Source organism: Rutilus rutilus (assembly GCF_951802725.1).
Source record: "Rutilus rutilus genome assembly, chromosome: 1".
Taxonomy (NCBI): Eukaryota; Metazoa; Chordata; class Actinopteri; order Cypriniformes; family Leuciscidae; genus Rutilus; species Rutilus rutilus.
This window is the reverse complement of record NC_140209.1, coordinates 73006135-73023104: the sequence shown is the minus strand read 5'-3', so window position 1 is coordinate 73023104 and position 16970 is coordinate 73006135. Positions and strand designations below refer to the sequence as shown.

Sequence of the window (16970 nt, the reverse complement as noted above, 5' to 3'; positions counted from 1 at the left end):
TTATCTTTGACGTACAAAAGCATCACATATTTGTCAAAGCCCAGAAAGACAGGTAATTGTAAAAAGTGTGATAGGTTAAAGCGGAATGTTTTTTTTGTTTTTTTCATGAATAATTATTAGTTGCATGTTTGTCTATGTATGATAATCTTAATGGAAGTTGTGCTTTGTTATTTTTGTAGGAGTCCTGTAAGGCTGTGTGAGGTGGGTTTGTCCCCTTCACGGCAGAAGAAAGGAGAGGTTGACATCATCGTAAACGGTTCATCCTCCGTGACACGTGTGCTTCGGCTGGAGTTTGCCTTCGATAACCGTTCACGTGAGGTTGTAGAAGACTGGAGAAATGTTTTGCCACTTGCGTAAGCTTTGTAATATATAAATCTAAAGTGTTACTATACAAGTATAAAGTAATGAATTGATTATTCACATGTTGTGTGTTTAAATGTGACATCTATGAAAAAGTGTGTACAAAGAGAATAGCAATGCTGATAAGCCATTTTATAACTTTTGGATTTGAAATAAAAATAAGTAAATGTTGTATTTGTGATATACAGCGGATTACATAGATTATTTGTGCACTGCAGATGTGGCATATGGGAAAGCACATGAGTGTGTGCTACTGCTGTATCACATATGCACTGAGTTTGTGTGAAACAGGCAGAAGAAAGCACAGAAACAGGGAAGGTGAATTCAGGGCAGGATAAGGACCAACACATTTTTAAATATATGTTGAATACTTTGGATTCAGGAGAGATGATGTGTCAGAATTATGTAATTTGCAAGTCTTTTCAAATGATCACTGCAGCAAAACAAAGTATTGAGTATTAGGCCATTCACACAGAAGCTGTTTTCGAGATGCAGGTGTAGGGGCACGTTTTTTAAAAGTTGAACTTCTTTTACTATGAGTGTAGCGTAGAACATTGTGTCGTGTGCGAGATTATGCAAAAGATGTGAAAAAGATTCTTCCAAACCTATAATACAAGCATTTGCGTACTGGACAACATATGAAAAAAGTTTAAAAAGTATAAAGAAATAACCAATGATGTCACATTTAATTTATGAAAAGGTATGGTGGCTACAAATATTGGCAATAAAGCTATTTTAGGTGTATTAAAAATTGTTTTGCAATATTGATCAAAAAGTTGTGATAGATCTATTTTTGTCCATATTGCACAGCGCTATTAACTACATTAATCTGTAAATAGTGGTGGTGAAGACGGTATGCATCATTCTGGTCATGTGGCAGGATGTGCTGCTGTTAGAATCACTATTGATTGGCAGTTCTGATTGTAAAGATGGCGTTTGTTTTGGTATATATAGAAAATATTATTCGAATGTTTTAAGTGTGGTTGTTAAACAGTCCTTTATGATAATAGTAGATAAAGTTTAGTTTAAGTAACTTAGATAAAGTTTAGTTTGTTGGATTCATGTGTGTGTGGTGTAACATCATGTTATTGCTGCCAAGAAAAGAGATTGTTGGTTAGTGTAACAATTCTTTGCCTTGTATTTTGTATTTTAGGTGAATGTCACAATCAAAGTGCTCCAGTTGGATGAGGACACTCAGGCAATGACCGGCAACAATCAAAGATTGCAAAGAAGGTCTTATGATGTGGCAGATCAAACCTGTGGTTTGTCATTGACTGTCTGGGGAGGAGATATGCTTGAAACAGGGAAGTGGTACACAATCAAGAATGCATCTATTCGACAGTTTGATGGTTGCACTTGTTTGTCTACTACTAAACAGTCTTCTATAACAGTTGTGCCTGATGTATCAAGCAATGTTGCGTAAGTAATTAACCGTTTTAAAGTCAAAGAGGGAGAAGTTGTGACGGCAGAGGTCAAAGCGGGATACCAAAGTCCGAAGCGGCATCCTTTGCCTGCGGTCAATTTCCAGACATTGATGACAAGATGTCCACAATGTGCAGCATACTGCAAAACAGCAAGAGTGATGTCAGTTATTCGTGCAGCTGTCACTGTACAGGACAAGAGTGATCAAATGAGCACTTTTGTAATAGAAGATGTTGTGCTTCATGAGTTGCTGGATGTGCAAGTCAACAGTCGGCTGGAACCAGATGAGCTGGCAGCAAAGTTGCTCAGTGATGATCATGGCCATTTGCACATAAAATACAGAGGACAACGTGTTATCTCGGCATCATTTATGATTCTGAGTCAGCAAATCAGTCTTCTGAAGCACAAGGGAGAGACGTCGTGGTTCATACATCAAGCATGCAACGATCTACAGAAGCAATGTCCGAAGATTTGATGCTTGAAGAATTGTTGATGCTTGAAACTGCTGAATGTTCACAGAGCCAGGGTTTGGCGGAGAAGGGTAAAGGAGGAGATTTTGAGTCAGCAAAACAGTGTTTTGAGACAGAAGCCAAAGATGTGGTAAGTACTGCAACCATGGAACAATTTACAGAAGCACTGTCTGAATATTTGATACTTGAACAATTGTTTATGTTAATTAGAATTAACACAATGTTTATAGTTTATACAACTGTATTCAGTGTTTGGCAAAGTTTCACACAAGTACCATCACTGTCACATTTCCAGACAAGCGCACTGCTCATGTGCTAATCCTCAGCACACCGTGTCATATTCAACAGTGTAAAAGCCCTTTGTGCCGTAATGAACAGTGTAGAGGTGAAATAACATGTTAACACATTAAACTTCTGATTATTTTTAGAGTCTAGCTTTGGAGGAAAAGGGAAAAGGAGGCGATGAAAGCAACAAAAGGTCTAAAGAAACTGCAGGACATAAGAAACAACAAGGTAGTCTAGAAGTGGGTAATGAGAACTTGTTTCACAGCAGCAAGGCTGGAGTTTCTGTTGAAGTTGCGTTGAAAGCAAATGTTGCTGAGGGTGAATTCAGTCTGAGAACTAAGGTAACTCATGATCTGCATGTCCAGAATGTCTCCAGTAGAAATTGGGAAAGTAATTGTGGTGTGAAAGGGGACTGTGTGTTAAAACAAAAGCTGCAGTATTTTCATCCAATCACTGGTTTCCCCCCTGATATTCTCCATGACCTCCTTGAAGGTATTGTGCCAGTCGAGTATGCATTCAGAAAATGAAACACTTCACGCTTGATTATTTGAATAGGAAAATTGAATCATTCCCATATCAGCATACAGATAAGGTTGATAGACCAAAGCCAATTTCCAAAACTTATACCACAAAAATAACAATAGGTGGTAATGGTCATGAAAATGCTGCATTACTTCGGCTACTTCCATTTATGGTTAGCAATGTTGTACCAGAGGGAGATAGTGCATGGGCAGTGTTAATGGAATTGAAAGACATTGTGGAGTTAGTGCTGTCTCCAACATTTACTGAAGAGATGATTCAGTATCTACAGAGTACACTGAAAAAAGTGAAACATCAGTGCAATTCATTCAAAGTATATATTTGCATTGGTCCAATGGAAAATTGTGATTTTCAGTTTATACCTTCTGTTTTCACTTTGCCTCAAAGTAAGTGTTACACCCTCTAAAATGATACTTTGGATTAACTTAAAAAAATTGATGTAATTTGTTACAGCTAATTTTTTTAGTTTTTCTCAAATTGTATTTATGATTTAGTTAAAACCATAAATTTTGATTAATGTCAAACCTAAATTTTAATTTTTTCCAACTCAACGTTTTACCTTTACCCAAAGTACACAGCAAAAACTCCAGTGTTAAATTAACACTCAAGAGTGTTAAAGTTAATGAGATAATTAAGTGATTAATTGAGTGATGATTGACTATTATTGAAGACACCTGATGTTAACAAGCAGAATCACTGAAGGAGAAAATCACAAATTGTAAGTTACCATTATGGTGATGTGTGTTTGCTTTAGTTGGGCTCTAGACCATTATATGTTTACTTTAATATTTGTTTGGCTGTTATATCTGAATTAAAACTGCCAGATGAACAAAGAAAAAAAAAAGTGATCTGATGGTGTTGGTTATATTATGACAATCATCATTTGAACTTGATCACTGAACTCATTAAGATCCTTATTTCTGACATAGGTTTATGTTGTTTATTACAGAATAACTGTGATTCTGCATAAATACCCAGAATTGTTGATATAATATAAAGGATTTCTTAAAAGTTGTTTTGGGAAAAAAAAAAATCTTTCTTTTAGGCACACGCAGACGTCAAGTTTCAGTCTATGCATCTCAACAATGGTGACAAGCAAAATATTCAATTAGGAAAAGGAAATTACATAGACAATTCAGATCATAATTTATTCATACCGCAATGCATGATGGGAGCCATTAATGAGTTGTGATTGGTGGCAGCCGCTGCAACATGCTTTATTATTGTCACCATTGTTGAGATTCACAGGCTGATTATTGATGTCTGTGTTTTTAAGTAAATTAATTCGAAAGTCTTTTGATTAGAAAAATGTTTATTAAATATTATGGGTTATATGAAAAATTCTGAAAATCATATGCTGTAGAATTACAGAGCTGATATAATTGACAAGTTAAACCAAACTATCTCAATAAGTTTCATTCTTCAGATCACAGCATGATTATGTCAAAACATAACCAACACCACACTTTTCTTTGTTCATCTGACTGTTATAAATCAATAACAGCAGACAAACAAAATTTAAAGTAAACATATAAGGGTGAAGAGCCCAACTAAAGGCCTCATTATACTTCTGCGTCGGACATACGCCGGAGCCTATACGCCGTAGGCAACGTGTTGGTTTTAATTTATACTTCTGTGTCGTTGTCCGCGTTGACGCGCACCTGGGGAGCATGAAACCCCGAGGGAGGGGTTCTGGCAGACCAATCACAGCGCTTGTGTCCGCGTAGAATTGACGCGTTGTTACATTTTTGGAGAGGTGCACGTCAGGGTACGCCGAAGGGTACGCGCGCTACATACAGCCTACGACGTAGCTACGGCGGCAGTTCGACGCAGAAGTATAAAACAGGCTTAAAGCAAACACTATTCTCCCTAATGGTAACTTACAATTAGTGATTTTCTCCTTCAGTGATTCTGCTTGTTAACATCAGGTGTCTTCAATAATGCTCAATCATCACTAAATTAATCACTTAATTATCTCATTAACTTTAACACTCTTGAGTGTTAATTTAACACTGGAGTTTTTGCTGTGTACTTTGGGTAAAGGTAAAACTTAAAATTTTGGTTTGACATTAATCAAAATTTATGGTTTTAACTAAATCATAAATACAATTTGAGAAAATCTAAAAAAATTAGCTGTAACAAATTACATCAATTTTTTTAAGTTAATCCAAAGTATCATTTTTTTCAGTGTAAAATTAGGGACCACAGGCAAATTCTTCTTGAAGTATTTCCAGATTTCAAGCTTCGCCCAAAGCATCACTACGTCGAACATTACCCAGAGCTGATCAGATGTTTTGGACCTCTTGTACATTTATGGACCATGCGTTTTGAAGGCAAACACCGCTTCTTCAAACGGGTTGTGCACGATACACAGAACTTTAAAAAAGTGCTGAAGACACTGGCAAGCAGACATCAGCATATGATGGCTTACCATCTAATGGTGCGTTCACACCAAACGCGAATATGCATCTGGCGCGAGTGATTTCAATGTTAAGTCAATGGTAAGACGCGTTTACGCGCGTCTGGAGGTCTTGCGGCGCGAATGAGGCGTTTAGCGCGGCGCGGTAGACGCGAATTCGCCTCATTCGCGCGAATTGAGCGTTTGGTTACGCGCGAAATTTATTAGTGCTATTTGTGCATTCACGCGTTTGACGCGAATTCGCGTCTGCCGCCCGAGTTGAAAAATCTGAACTTCTGCGTCAATTCGCGCCGCGTTAACCAATCAGGAGCCTGCTTGCTGCTGTCACGTGGTGAACTGACAGTTTATAATGTTATTTTATGTTTGGCCTCAATAAATTATTTTGTAATATGACTAAAATGCACAACAAAGCAAATAATCTTTCACATAAAAACTCGAATTCAATGAGAGATACTCATTTTGTAATGAATGCTATTTATTTCATATCTATTCTAGATTATATGAAACTTTATTAATCTAATGTAAAGACAACAAACACAATATAAAAACTTTTCAAAAAATCACAGGACAGGTTTCACTTTTGGAGGCTGGCTCCATTTATTATCAAAACAAAAATAAATGACAGATTAGGTGCGGGAGAGGGTGAACCTCGCGCCGGGCTGTACAGCGCGGGCTCGTCATGCAGAGACCACTCGAGGCCGAGGCTTTATACGGCCTACGCTGTCCTCGTCAGCGTCCTCACCGTTAGGTCCACCAAACCTACCTCCTGAAGCAAATTGTGAAACTCCTGAAACCCTCCGGAGGGTTTGGTGGACCCGAGTACAGCCACGATGTCCCCTACGCAGCTGTTTCTGCTCTCCAGAGCATATACGAGCGGTGACTCTCTCGATTAATGCTATTGCTAATGCTCGATAAACATCTAAAAAAGATGGCCGCCAACAGGTTTCGAAACTCTCGCCCCCGGAATTCGCCTTTGACGCGCGTAAATTTTGCTTCAAACTTTTGATTTTACGCGCGTCAATTTCGCTCTGACGCGCGAATGCACACAAAGTGGTCACGCGTATAACTAGACGCGGCAGGCACGAATTTTGACGCATATTCGCGTTTGGTGTGAACGCAGCATAAGTGCGCAAGCATTCTTCAAACCACATTTGCAGACATCAACTGTGACATCTGTTTTAGTTTCAACACTACCTGAAGTGGCAATACAGTATATTAAACAGAAGACTGATAGTAGCACTATATACTGTGCATCTCGATTCACCATTTCTACTGGGAAATATTTTCCTGCTGGTTTTGAAGCAGGGTTACCTCAGTTTTGTAAAACTGAGTCAATCCTCCTTGTGAACGATCATGTTGCCTTCCTATGCACAAGTCCCATTATATTGAACACATAAGAGCCTTTAATCTGTGTTAAGGTGATATATCTGTTAAAACAGTAACAGATTTGAGTGACACAGCCCCCCTTTCTGCCTACAGCATAGAGGCCAGTTGCTGTTGACACCAAAGCGATTTCTACCTTTACAATAAGGTAAAGATTTCTACATTGTTTGGAAATCCATGTCCACTTGTTCGAAACTATATTTTTAACTTGTCTTTTACCTTGTTGTTTTTGTCCCCTAGATGGCGGAATCACAGAAACTTTTACTGAGAGTTTACATTGCTCCTGACATCGCCCACAAGATCACCCTTTCTACACACCCAAGTAGAAGAGTTGATTACAGTGATTAAAGAGAAATTCAGACCTTGTCTTGATTTTGATTTCAGCCTCCAATATGAAGACCCAGACTTTGGGGGGCAACTCTGCTTTCTAACAGACATTTCAGAACTGCCAGAGAAGGCTGTATTGAAAGTACACAGATCTGAGACTGATGCCGGTGTAAGAATTGATAAATTAGGAGATTCCAGACGGTCTGTTTTGGGGGTGACCAGGCCCTGAGAGAACAAAAGGACCTCTCTGGAGATTAGCATTTGAACTGGCTCTCATGCACCATCGAGACGAAAGTCTCACCCCCGAGTCATCTAATCTGCATCTCCTTCCCTCTCCCCTCACCCCCTCTCTCTCATGCTCAGGTGACTACCTGATTTCACCCAAGAAAATGTACAGTTTAATGTGAATGATTATCACAGAGTATATTCATGTTTGGTATCGTTTAAAATGTCACAGTGCGACTGGTACAATTCTCTCATCTCAGAATAAGTAAAACACAAGGTAATAAGGTTTTTGAAGGTTTATGGATAACTAGCATACAAGGAGGGGTTGATCTCTCAAGCAAATGGTCACACACCCCCAAGAGGTGCTACAGTGTACCTCTGAATGCAAATTTCTATTGTTAGCACATGGTTCCAGGTGAAAAGGTTTGTCTATTTAAGGAGGTGCAGCAGGGAGATCGGGGCCTTTTCTGTACTTCAGATCGGTCCGTGAGGCTGAGAGAGATAGATCTCTCAGCCTCACGTATTTCTTAAAGTTGGGTTTGCATCTTCTCTCTATTCCAGAGCATTTGATGTTTTGTATCGATTATCTTTGAATTGATTATGAAATTGGCATGATACATTTACCTGACATAATAAATCCTTACATGTGATTATTCTAACTGATCTTGACATCGTTCATTTAATGGTTAAAAGGAATAGTCAAACCTTTGCTCACTTTTAGTGAGGCACAGATATTATTAAAACCTTTCATTTATGGAGTCAGATGAATTAACGAGTAAATACATATGATTAATGTATTACAAATTTAACCACCAATACTTCGCATGAGGAAAGGACAGAGCACGTGAGACCTTCCCTGTGTTATTGGAAAACCTCCATTGGACCAATTTCACGGGCCTTACAAAGTGGTGACCTCGAGACGTGATCTCAAAACAGATCAAAACAGTTTCATGAGAAACGTCCTTTCCAGCAAGTATTGGGATTTTAAAAACAACAAGAGGTTTGAACATCTTCTCTTTCTTCCGCGGTTGTGGTAAGTAAACTTTTTCTGCCCTTTATAGAAGTGTTGAAGAAATGTTTGCATTGTTTACGGGTCGGAATTAAAGCCTTGCTTTGTTTAGAAACGTGATGCGGCAGCCAGATGAAGAATGAAAAACCTTGTGTATTAGATTTTAAAGATCGCCTTGTTTTGCCTAAGCAACAAGAAACGAAACCTAAAGTGAGAATAACATCTTCCAAATAATTAGTAACTCGATGAAGAGCTGAAAAAGGAAAGCCTAAAAGTTTTAAAATCAGAAGCATTTTTTCCGGCCATTGTTGTATTGGCTTTGTTTAAACACTAGCAACACGTGAAGAGAATGAGCAAACTAACAAGAAACAGAGAAAGAAAAATCTACGTTTGTAAACAATCGGAAAACACGTGATTTTATAAATAAAAAGGCAGATCGATGCATTGTTTATGGAAAGAAAATTTTGGGAAAACAGGATGATATGATGTACAGGCTAAAACTCAAATATCAAAGATAATGCTAAATGCTATTGTCCATGTTGCTTTCAAAACGCTCAAGGCTATGCTAAATGCTAAAGCCATGCTGCGCTCAAGGCTAATGCTAAATGCTATTGTCCATGCTGTTTTCAAAACGCTCAAGGCTAATGATAAATGCTAAAGCCATGCTGTGTTGGTTTGTGTCACTGGCTGACTGATAGGCAATATCCTATACCAAACCAAAACTAATCTTGACAAACTCTATATTGAATTTAAAAGCTTAAACTTTTACATTGATGGAAAACCTCTAAAGTATTTGATATGCTATCTAGTCAAAAATTCGGGAAAATTAGAAAATTTTGCTTGGTTATCACTGTTAGGTGGTTGGGGATATGGCGAGACTGTAAAAACGATGGCAGAGTAATCTCTAAAATATATCCAACACAACTGACAGGAGCTGTTAAATGTGGCGAGTCTGTAAAAACGATGGCAGAATAAACTCTAAAACATTGTAACACGCTGGGGTAATACAAGTATAAAAAGGCGCCGTTATAACTAGCTATGATCACGCGCATCCTGATTTTGATGTCAAGCTGTTCAAATATTCGAGGATACTATTCTGAGCGATGCATATTCTGTTTGGATTTTCAAATTTGTAGTTGTGCTTAACACATTGTGCTAGAACACACTTTATAGTTGTTTGTGCTACGAAAATGTGAACATAGGCTAGTTGAGTTTATTCTTTAAAAACACAAGATTGCTTTACTGTAAGTGTTGTAGAAAACACTTAGGTAAAAGGTTGTAGATGCCAGGCATGCTAGGCCACGTGTCTTGTGTAAACTGGATTAAATATCAAGTGTGTTTGTTGAATTTGTTTGTCTCCTAACAGGAGCATAGGATTGCCATGTGGCCACAATGTAAATCACAAAACAAAGAAATCTGAAAATCAGAAACAGTGAACGCATCTCATTAATCCTGAAACAAAAACCTTTTCAGATTTAAGGCTTCAGAGAACTAAATATTGTCACGTTTGAACTCATTCTGGATTGCTCTGCAATTATTTTTCCCAAATAGATTACCGGATTCGTATATTTCCACAAGTTTGCGCCAGACATTAGTGACGACTAATACTGGATATCAGATTCAAGTGTACTTGAATGAGGGGGACGAGTTAATTTCCGTCCAGAATCAGCTAATGCTGTTTGATCAACCTGGATTCGGGTGCGTTCCATAACCTCTGTTCTAATTTAATGTTCTTTTAGATAAGTGTACGTGGATATCCCACGGGCTTGACTAAACCAAAGCCATTTTAAGAAAAGTAAGTTGATCGGCTAACGTCTTTTAATGGTGGTCTTGACCTCTACTAATTGAAACGATTGAATTAAGTTCCTGAGGTGGCATTCAAGGGGGCTATTTAAGTGTCTGTTATTTTGTACGTGTGAATACGGCAGATTCCAGATATTTAGCCAATTACCTCTGTTTTGGTAAGCCAGACTGGCGAGATTGTGTCGTGCATCCTTAGGAGAAGGACTGCAAAGCGATATAGTTTCCTTATCTATAAACGGAAAATATAAAGTAAGAGTAAATAGAATAATCAAACGTTAAAATGACCATTTAAAAAGACTAAATGAGAAGAAAAGGTATTTGAAACCTCGCTAAGAGAAAAGAGGAACAGCCAATGTACATCTTATCAGTCCTGAGCCAAAAGCCTTTTCATATTCAAATGTATTGACATGAGAACAAGCAGAGATTTGACCATGCGTTAAGTTGTTCCGGAGACTCTTAAGAGACCGAAAACAATATAATTGACTTGTATTGTTAGAGAATATAATTGTATTATAACTTGAATTATAATAAACATTATATTACACTCGCCGAGCAGGACAACAATTGGAGAAGTGTGACTTTCGTCATTAAAACTGAATTTCTAAAACAGAATTTCATTTGTGTGCTACCCAGTGCCAAAAGCGGAGGGGTATGCCTTTATTTTTCACCGTTAGAAAACACGGCTAGAATTGTGGCACAGGTAATAGCAAACCAAATTGTGCAACAACTAAAATGTAATCTAACCAGAGAAGTAAATTTACGAGGAGGGTGTGAAATGCTAAACAGCAGACAGAAGTACCACAGTTTTTTGCAGGTAAAAAATATCTGCACTAACTAAAATGTGTGAATGACACCATAAACAGCAAATGCTGACCAGACAACCCACAGATCTGGCTGTAATGAGAGGAAGCAATGAGCATTGCACATGCAGCGGACTGAAGGATGAACTGAAAAAGCAGCTTCAGGTGTCACAACACACTGAAACAACAGCAACAATTCAGACTTGGTCAATGAAACTCGGTTTCATGTGACATCTGGAATTAAAATTGCAACTGACATGATAATGGAGCAAGTAAAAGAATTCCACACGTCTGAATTTAATGCTTTTGAAATATTGGAATTATCTGCCTGTGGTTCGCTCTCCTCTGTTTTCTGTCTTAGGCTTACTTCTGCAAATTTCTCGGAAGATGGATGCCAGGAGGGGCAGGAGCCCACCTGGAGCAAACCCAGGACAGCGGAATTGTTAGAACATAACCTGAGACTCGGGAGATGGGTGAAAAGATATTATAAAAGGCCTTTTCACACGTCACACTATTACATTACTGCATAAATATGGCCTCCCAGTTTAGAACTGGATCGAAATTTGCAACACAATTGTTATAGATTCGATTATACCCATCTCCTAGACATCAACACTGAACACACCCCTCCATCACTATACCCTCACAGCATCATCACCTGGAGTAGATGGTCTATCCAGGCTGAACACTGCACATCAGACGAAGATGTGTCATCTTCACACTAACAGATCCAGATAGCTTCACACACACAGGGTGGAGCTGATCTCATGATCATTGTCTAACAGAGACACAGAGAATAGCATACGCTATTCACAACAAACTGCCAACTAATGTAACACACATGAACAACTGAATGGCTACAGTCACAAATCAAGACAAATTCTAAGGCAGACCTGCCATTAAATTTCAAACTCTATGATTGTTGATGGGAGTTGGAAGATCAGAGGGCCCCTGATTTCTCAACTTACCACTAATAACAGAAACATAATTAAAATGGATAAATCTGAAGTGAGACCACTTCAATTAATAACAAAAATTTACAATTTAACCGTCATCGACTGTGACTTAGCCAGCTCTCTCTCTCTCTCTCTCTCTCTCTCTCTCTCTCACACACACACACACACACACACACACACACACACACACACACACACACACACACACACACACACTCTCTCTCACCAACACAAACACACATACACACACACACACACACACAACACTGTTGCAATGAATTAACAATCTCCATTCTTATATGCCTAAACATGTTCCAAGTTACTTCTTAGATCTGCATATGTGGCTTGCATTGGAAGATTCATGAACAAACAAAGTGATTATTATATATATACGTGCACTTCAACTGTTATTACAAGATTTATTGATGCATACCATTGATTTTATTATTTAGGTTACACCGACCTCTTGCTGCATTTCCTTTGAATAATTCAGATCAAGAATATTTAAATTCCACTACCATTTAATATCACAGTGGTAGTGAAGAATTGGATATTTAAAACAAGACCATCCTCCTTGACCTTGAGAAACACTTGAGACCAGATGTACCATTTGCACTTGCTGACATGAACATGATATTTTATATTAGACATGATATGATTTTGTTTTGTTGCATTATGTGTTCCCATGCATTTCCATACGACTTCAAGTTCATAAGTGCTCAATCGTGAAGTGGATTTAAGATGCTTTTCAGGTGTCTCAGGCTTTTCACACAAAGCAGTGTGAACCAAGGAGAAGCCCTTCATCCACTGAGGTCTGCCCAGACAACCGCACCGCTGGAGGTGACAGGATTGGTCAAGAAGGGTCAGATCATCATCGTGGAGAAGGTGCCAGAGAAGCAGAAGTTTCTCCATGGAGGAGTGACACATCAACTGAACAAGTCACAAAGGTCCAGATTGACTATGAACTTTGCTCACGTCCCAGGATTACAGGAAGAGAACCTGAATGCATTCATCCACCTGCTGGACTCAAGCAACATACACCTGGTGAGACCAGGTGTTCTGCAGGGGAACACAGCCCTCTGCAAGCTTCTACAGATGCTAACATTGAAAAGACAATTTTCGGGTGGACATCTCAAGAATGACAACAGACGTTTATCAGTGACTCCATAGGAGCTCATTTGAATTTGACCCACGGAGTCAAGGAGGGAAAACTGTAAGAATTGATAAATTAGGAGATTCCAGACGGTCTGTTTTGGGGGTGACCAGGCCCTGAGAGAACAAAAGGACCTCTCTGGAGATTAGCATTTGAACTGGCTCTCATGCACCATCGAGACGAAAGTCTCACCCCCGAGTCATCTAATCTGCATCTCCTTCCCTCTCCCCTCACCCCCTCTCTCTCATGCTCAGGTGACTACCTGATTTCACCCAAGAAAATGTACAGTTTAATGTGAATGATTATCACAGAGTATATTCATGTTTGGTATCGTTTAAAATGTCACAGTGCGACTGGTACAATTCTCTCATCTCAGAATAAGTAAAACACAAGGTAATAAGGTTTTTGAAGGTTTATGGATAACTAGCATACAAGGAGGGGTTGATCTCTCAAGCAAATGGTCACACACCCCCAAGAGGTGCTACAGTGTACCTCTGAATGCAAATTTCTATTGTTAGCACATGGTTCCAGGTGAAAAGGTTTGTCTATTTAAGGAGGTGCAGCAGGGAGATCGGGGCCTTTTCTGTACTTCAGATCGGTCCGTGAGGCTGAGAGAGATAGATCTCTCAGCCTCACGTATTTCTTAAAGTTGGGTTTGCATCTTCTCTCTATTCCAGAGCATTTGATGTTTTGTATCGATTATCTTTGAATTGATTATGAAATTGGCATGATACATTTACCTGACATAATAAATCCTTACATGTGATTATTCTAACTGATCTTGACATCGTTCATTTAATGGTTAAAAGGAATAGTCAAACCTTTGCTCACTTTTAGTGAGGCACAGATATTATTAAAACCTTTCATTTATGGAGTCAGATGAATTAACGAGTAAATACATATGATTAATGTATTACAAATTTAACCACCAATACTTCGCATGAGGAAAGGACAGAGCACGTGAGACCTTCCCTGTGTTATTGGAAAACCTCCATTGGACCAATTTCACGGGCCTTACACCGGTTCAGTTGCAACTCCAGACACAGATATACTGCTTAATGCCCCAGGACGCCTGCAGAGTTGGCCTGATGTGTTCCCAGTTCCTCAATTTTCATACGATGTCGAGCACAGCCTAAATGGTGGAAATAAGGCCTATCAAAACAGTGGAACATTTTAAAATTAACAAAAGGCCAAAAACACGATATTCTAGAAAATATGGCCAAGGCAATGCACAGCTTTAGGGCTTACCCCAGCGACAAACAAGTAGCTAAAGCAGCTGAGGCTCTTATTTCTAAGCACCCCTGCCTCACAGAACCAGGAAGTCAATGTGGATGGTATGGCTGGAAGGCAAGTTTAAAGTTTAAAATGGGCAACTATCGCACAAAACTCAGCAGATCTGGTGGTGACGAGGTGGCTGTTAACTCGGGGAAGAGAAGCCAGAATATTCCAGCATCAAAAGAGCTCGTCGAGCTGAGCTAAACTACCTACCAAAGTTTCCAAAAGGAGAGAGTGCTGAAAGCTTGGAACAACAAAGATTGCAAATAGTTGAGGAAGTGTCTAAGACAGAGAGAAGTCTTGGGCTGATAGAGAGACTCATGCAAAGTACATTTGCGCTGTGTCGCAAACAGATTGTTGTAGATAACCCATCACAACCAGTGAAGGACTTTTTGGAAAAGTGGCCTGCACTTCGTTTGGAATCTCAGGTCATTTTCTCAGTTGCTGTCCGTTAAATTATTATTATTTTTTTTGTGTTTATGTGTGTCTGTTACTTTTGTTTTCTTGTTTAACATTTTTGTATGTTATTTGTTTGAATGCTTGCTTTCAGATTGCTGCAGAATTCCACAGAATTACTAATATCAGCTTGAAAAACAAGTTCTATGCAGAGCTGGACAACCATACTCCTCGACTGAGTGCTGTTTACAGGCAGAAGGCTGCCCGCACTGGCAAGGCAGCAGAAGCATTGAGAAGCATATTTAGTGCCTATGATCTTATGGTAAAATTTGGTTAATTACATTTAGTACAAGTTAATTGGTTAATGTGCACAAGTATTTTACTGCTATCTGTTAATTTTTTAAACCTGGCTTTGAACTTTTTTTTTTGCTTTAAATTTCTTTCCCTCTTTCATCTGTACTTTTATCTCTATTTTTCCTTTTCTCTTGCACCACTAAGACAGTTCTGTCTTTTTTCAGGATCACTACGATATTAACAACAGATGTACAGCTGCACTTCGAGCCCTCCCTGTCTACTTGCGCGAAGATGACTCTGTGTTTTTCAAGATGTGGAATGTACGTTTTTATACATCTCATTTGAATTTTAATGTTATTTATCTGATTATGCTCATGAAGTTCAGACTGAAGAGGTGGATGAGCCAGACATTGCAGATTCAGCTGTAGCTCTTGTCAGCATCGTGAATGGAGACTCGAGTTCTACTGTTCAGTTTGACCCTGCTGGGATTGCTATTGTGCTGGAAGGTGACATTGTTCTAAGGGACATTTCCAGGTTGGCTGATGCTTTTCTTTTGACGGTTTGGTTTGATATATGCAATACATCTCAACTACCCCAAAGAGCTGACCCACACCTTTAACTTCATCCAAAAAGTCTTACTGGGCTTGGATGACTCAAAGCCACTAACACTCAGATTGCTGAGTCAAAAAAAAAAAGAGCTAAGAGGAATGGATGTACGAGCTCTATACAATTTATTTTCTGTTCTTTTCAGTTGTTGTGACTACTGTAGTTGCCCTTTTAAACACTGAGCTCAAGATTTGAAATTGCCCAGTGAAGTGGAGAATTGCATTTTCATTTTAGTATTCATTGGGATTGCATTACTGAAAGCCACTAGCACCCAGATTGCTGTCTAATTTTTGTTTTGTTTACCTTATTAAGATATGTTCTGCATTTCTGGATACACAAGAGACTGTTTATTGTCTTTTATTTCACTTGTTGTGAGTGACTAATATTGTTACAGTCTATATTGTAATGCTTATCTCAAATTTAGAAATTTTCCAGAACACAGATTTTGTGTTCACTTAGTATTTACTGGGATTGCGTTACTGAAAGCCACTAGCACCCAGATTGCCGTTTAAAAACATTATTTATTTGTTAAAGAGTTTTTCCTGCATCTCTGGACGCACTAGTTTTCTACACCTTATCTGTCCTTTTCATTTGTTGTGACTAATACAGTTACATTCTAATGTATACAGAGATCTGTTATAATGCTGGCATCAACAGTGTAAAAACGTCCGGAACTTTTAAATGCATTATTATACATTATTATAAAATGTCTAGATATTGTGACATTTTGGTTATGTTCTCAAAAGGTAATGGCAGTTAGACATTGTGGCGAGCAGGACGAGGTCGAGGGCCGTGGGAGGACGGCGCGAGGCCGGTGGCGTGATTATGATGAGCCACACCTGTGAGACGCACCGGTCTCGCATCTCTCACGGAGGAGCGGAGGCATAAAGGAGGAGCGACGACAGTGAAGAGCGAGAGAGGACAGGCCTGATTTTATTTGATGTGTTGTTTCTGTTGTGTGTTGCCAGCAGTCGTCCGTGAGGGGCTGCTGGCTTTTATTTTCATTTTGTAGTTGTTTTATTTTTATTAAAATATGTTGAACGTTCGCCGGTTCCCGCCTCCTTCTTCCCATAACAACATACCTCATTACAGACATATTAATGCATCAGGTTTGAATTGTTATTCCTTTTGCAAAATAAAACGTACTTTCACATATGGAGTTTGAAATTGTCTTCCTTTCTAATGTTTAAGGAATAATATTTTGCGAATGTTAATTTTGAGGTCATATTTTCATTCTTGAAAATTGA

General features: G+C 38.8%; 1 protein-coding gene and 2 long non-coding RNA genes across 3 annotated transcripts in view; 2 read left to right on the top strand and 1 right to left on the bottom strand.

Annotated features, from left to right (window-relative positions):
• The window catches only part of LOC311305794 (uncharacterized protein), a 1216100-nt gene that overhangs the window by 184061 nt on the left and 1015069 nt on the right, over nt 1-16970 (bottom strand). The window lies entirely within an intron of this gene.
• Nucleotides 1519-7369, top strand: LOC311306071. The gene is made up of 3 exons (XR_014630129.1): nt 1519-2382; nt 2681-2765; nt 7120-7369. It is a non-coding gene; the product is annotated as an uncharacterized lncRNA (long non-coding RNA).
• On the top strand, nt 14178-15812 carry LOC311306077. The gene is made up of 3 exons (XR_014630132.1): nt 14178-14855; nt 14978-15145; nt 15342-15812. It is a non-coding gene; the product is annotated as an uncharacterized lncRNA (long non-coding RNA).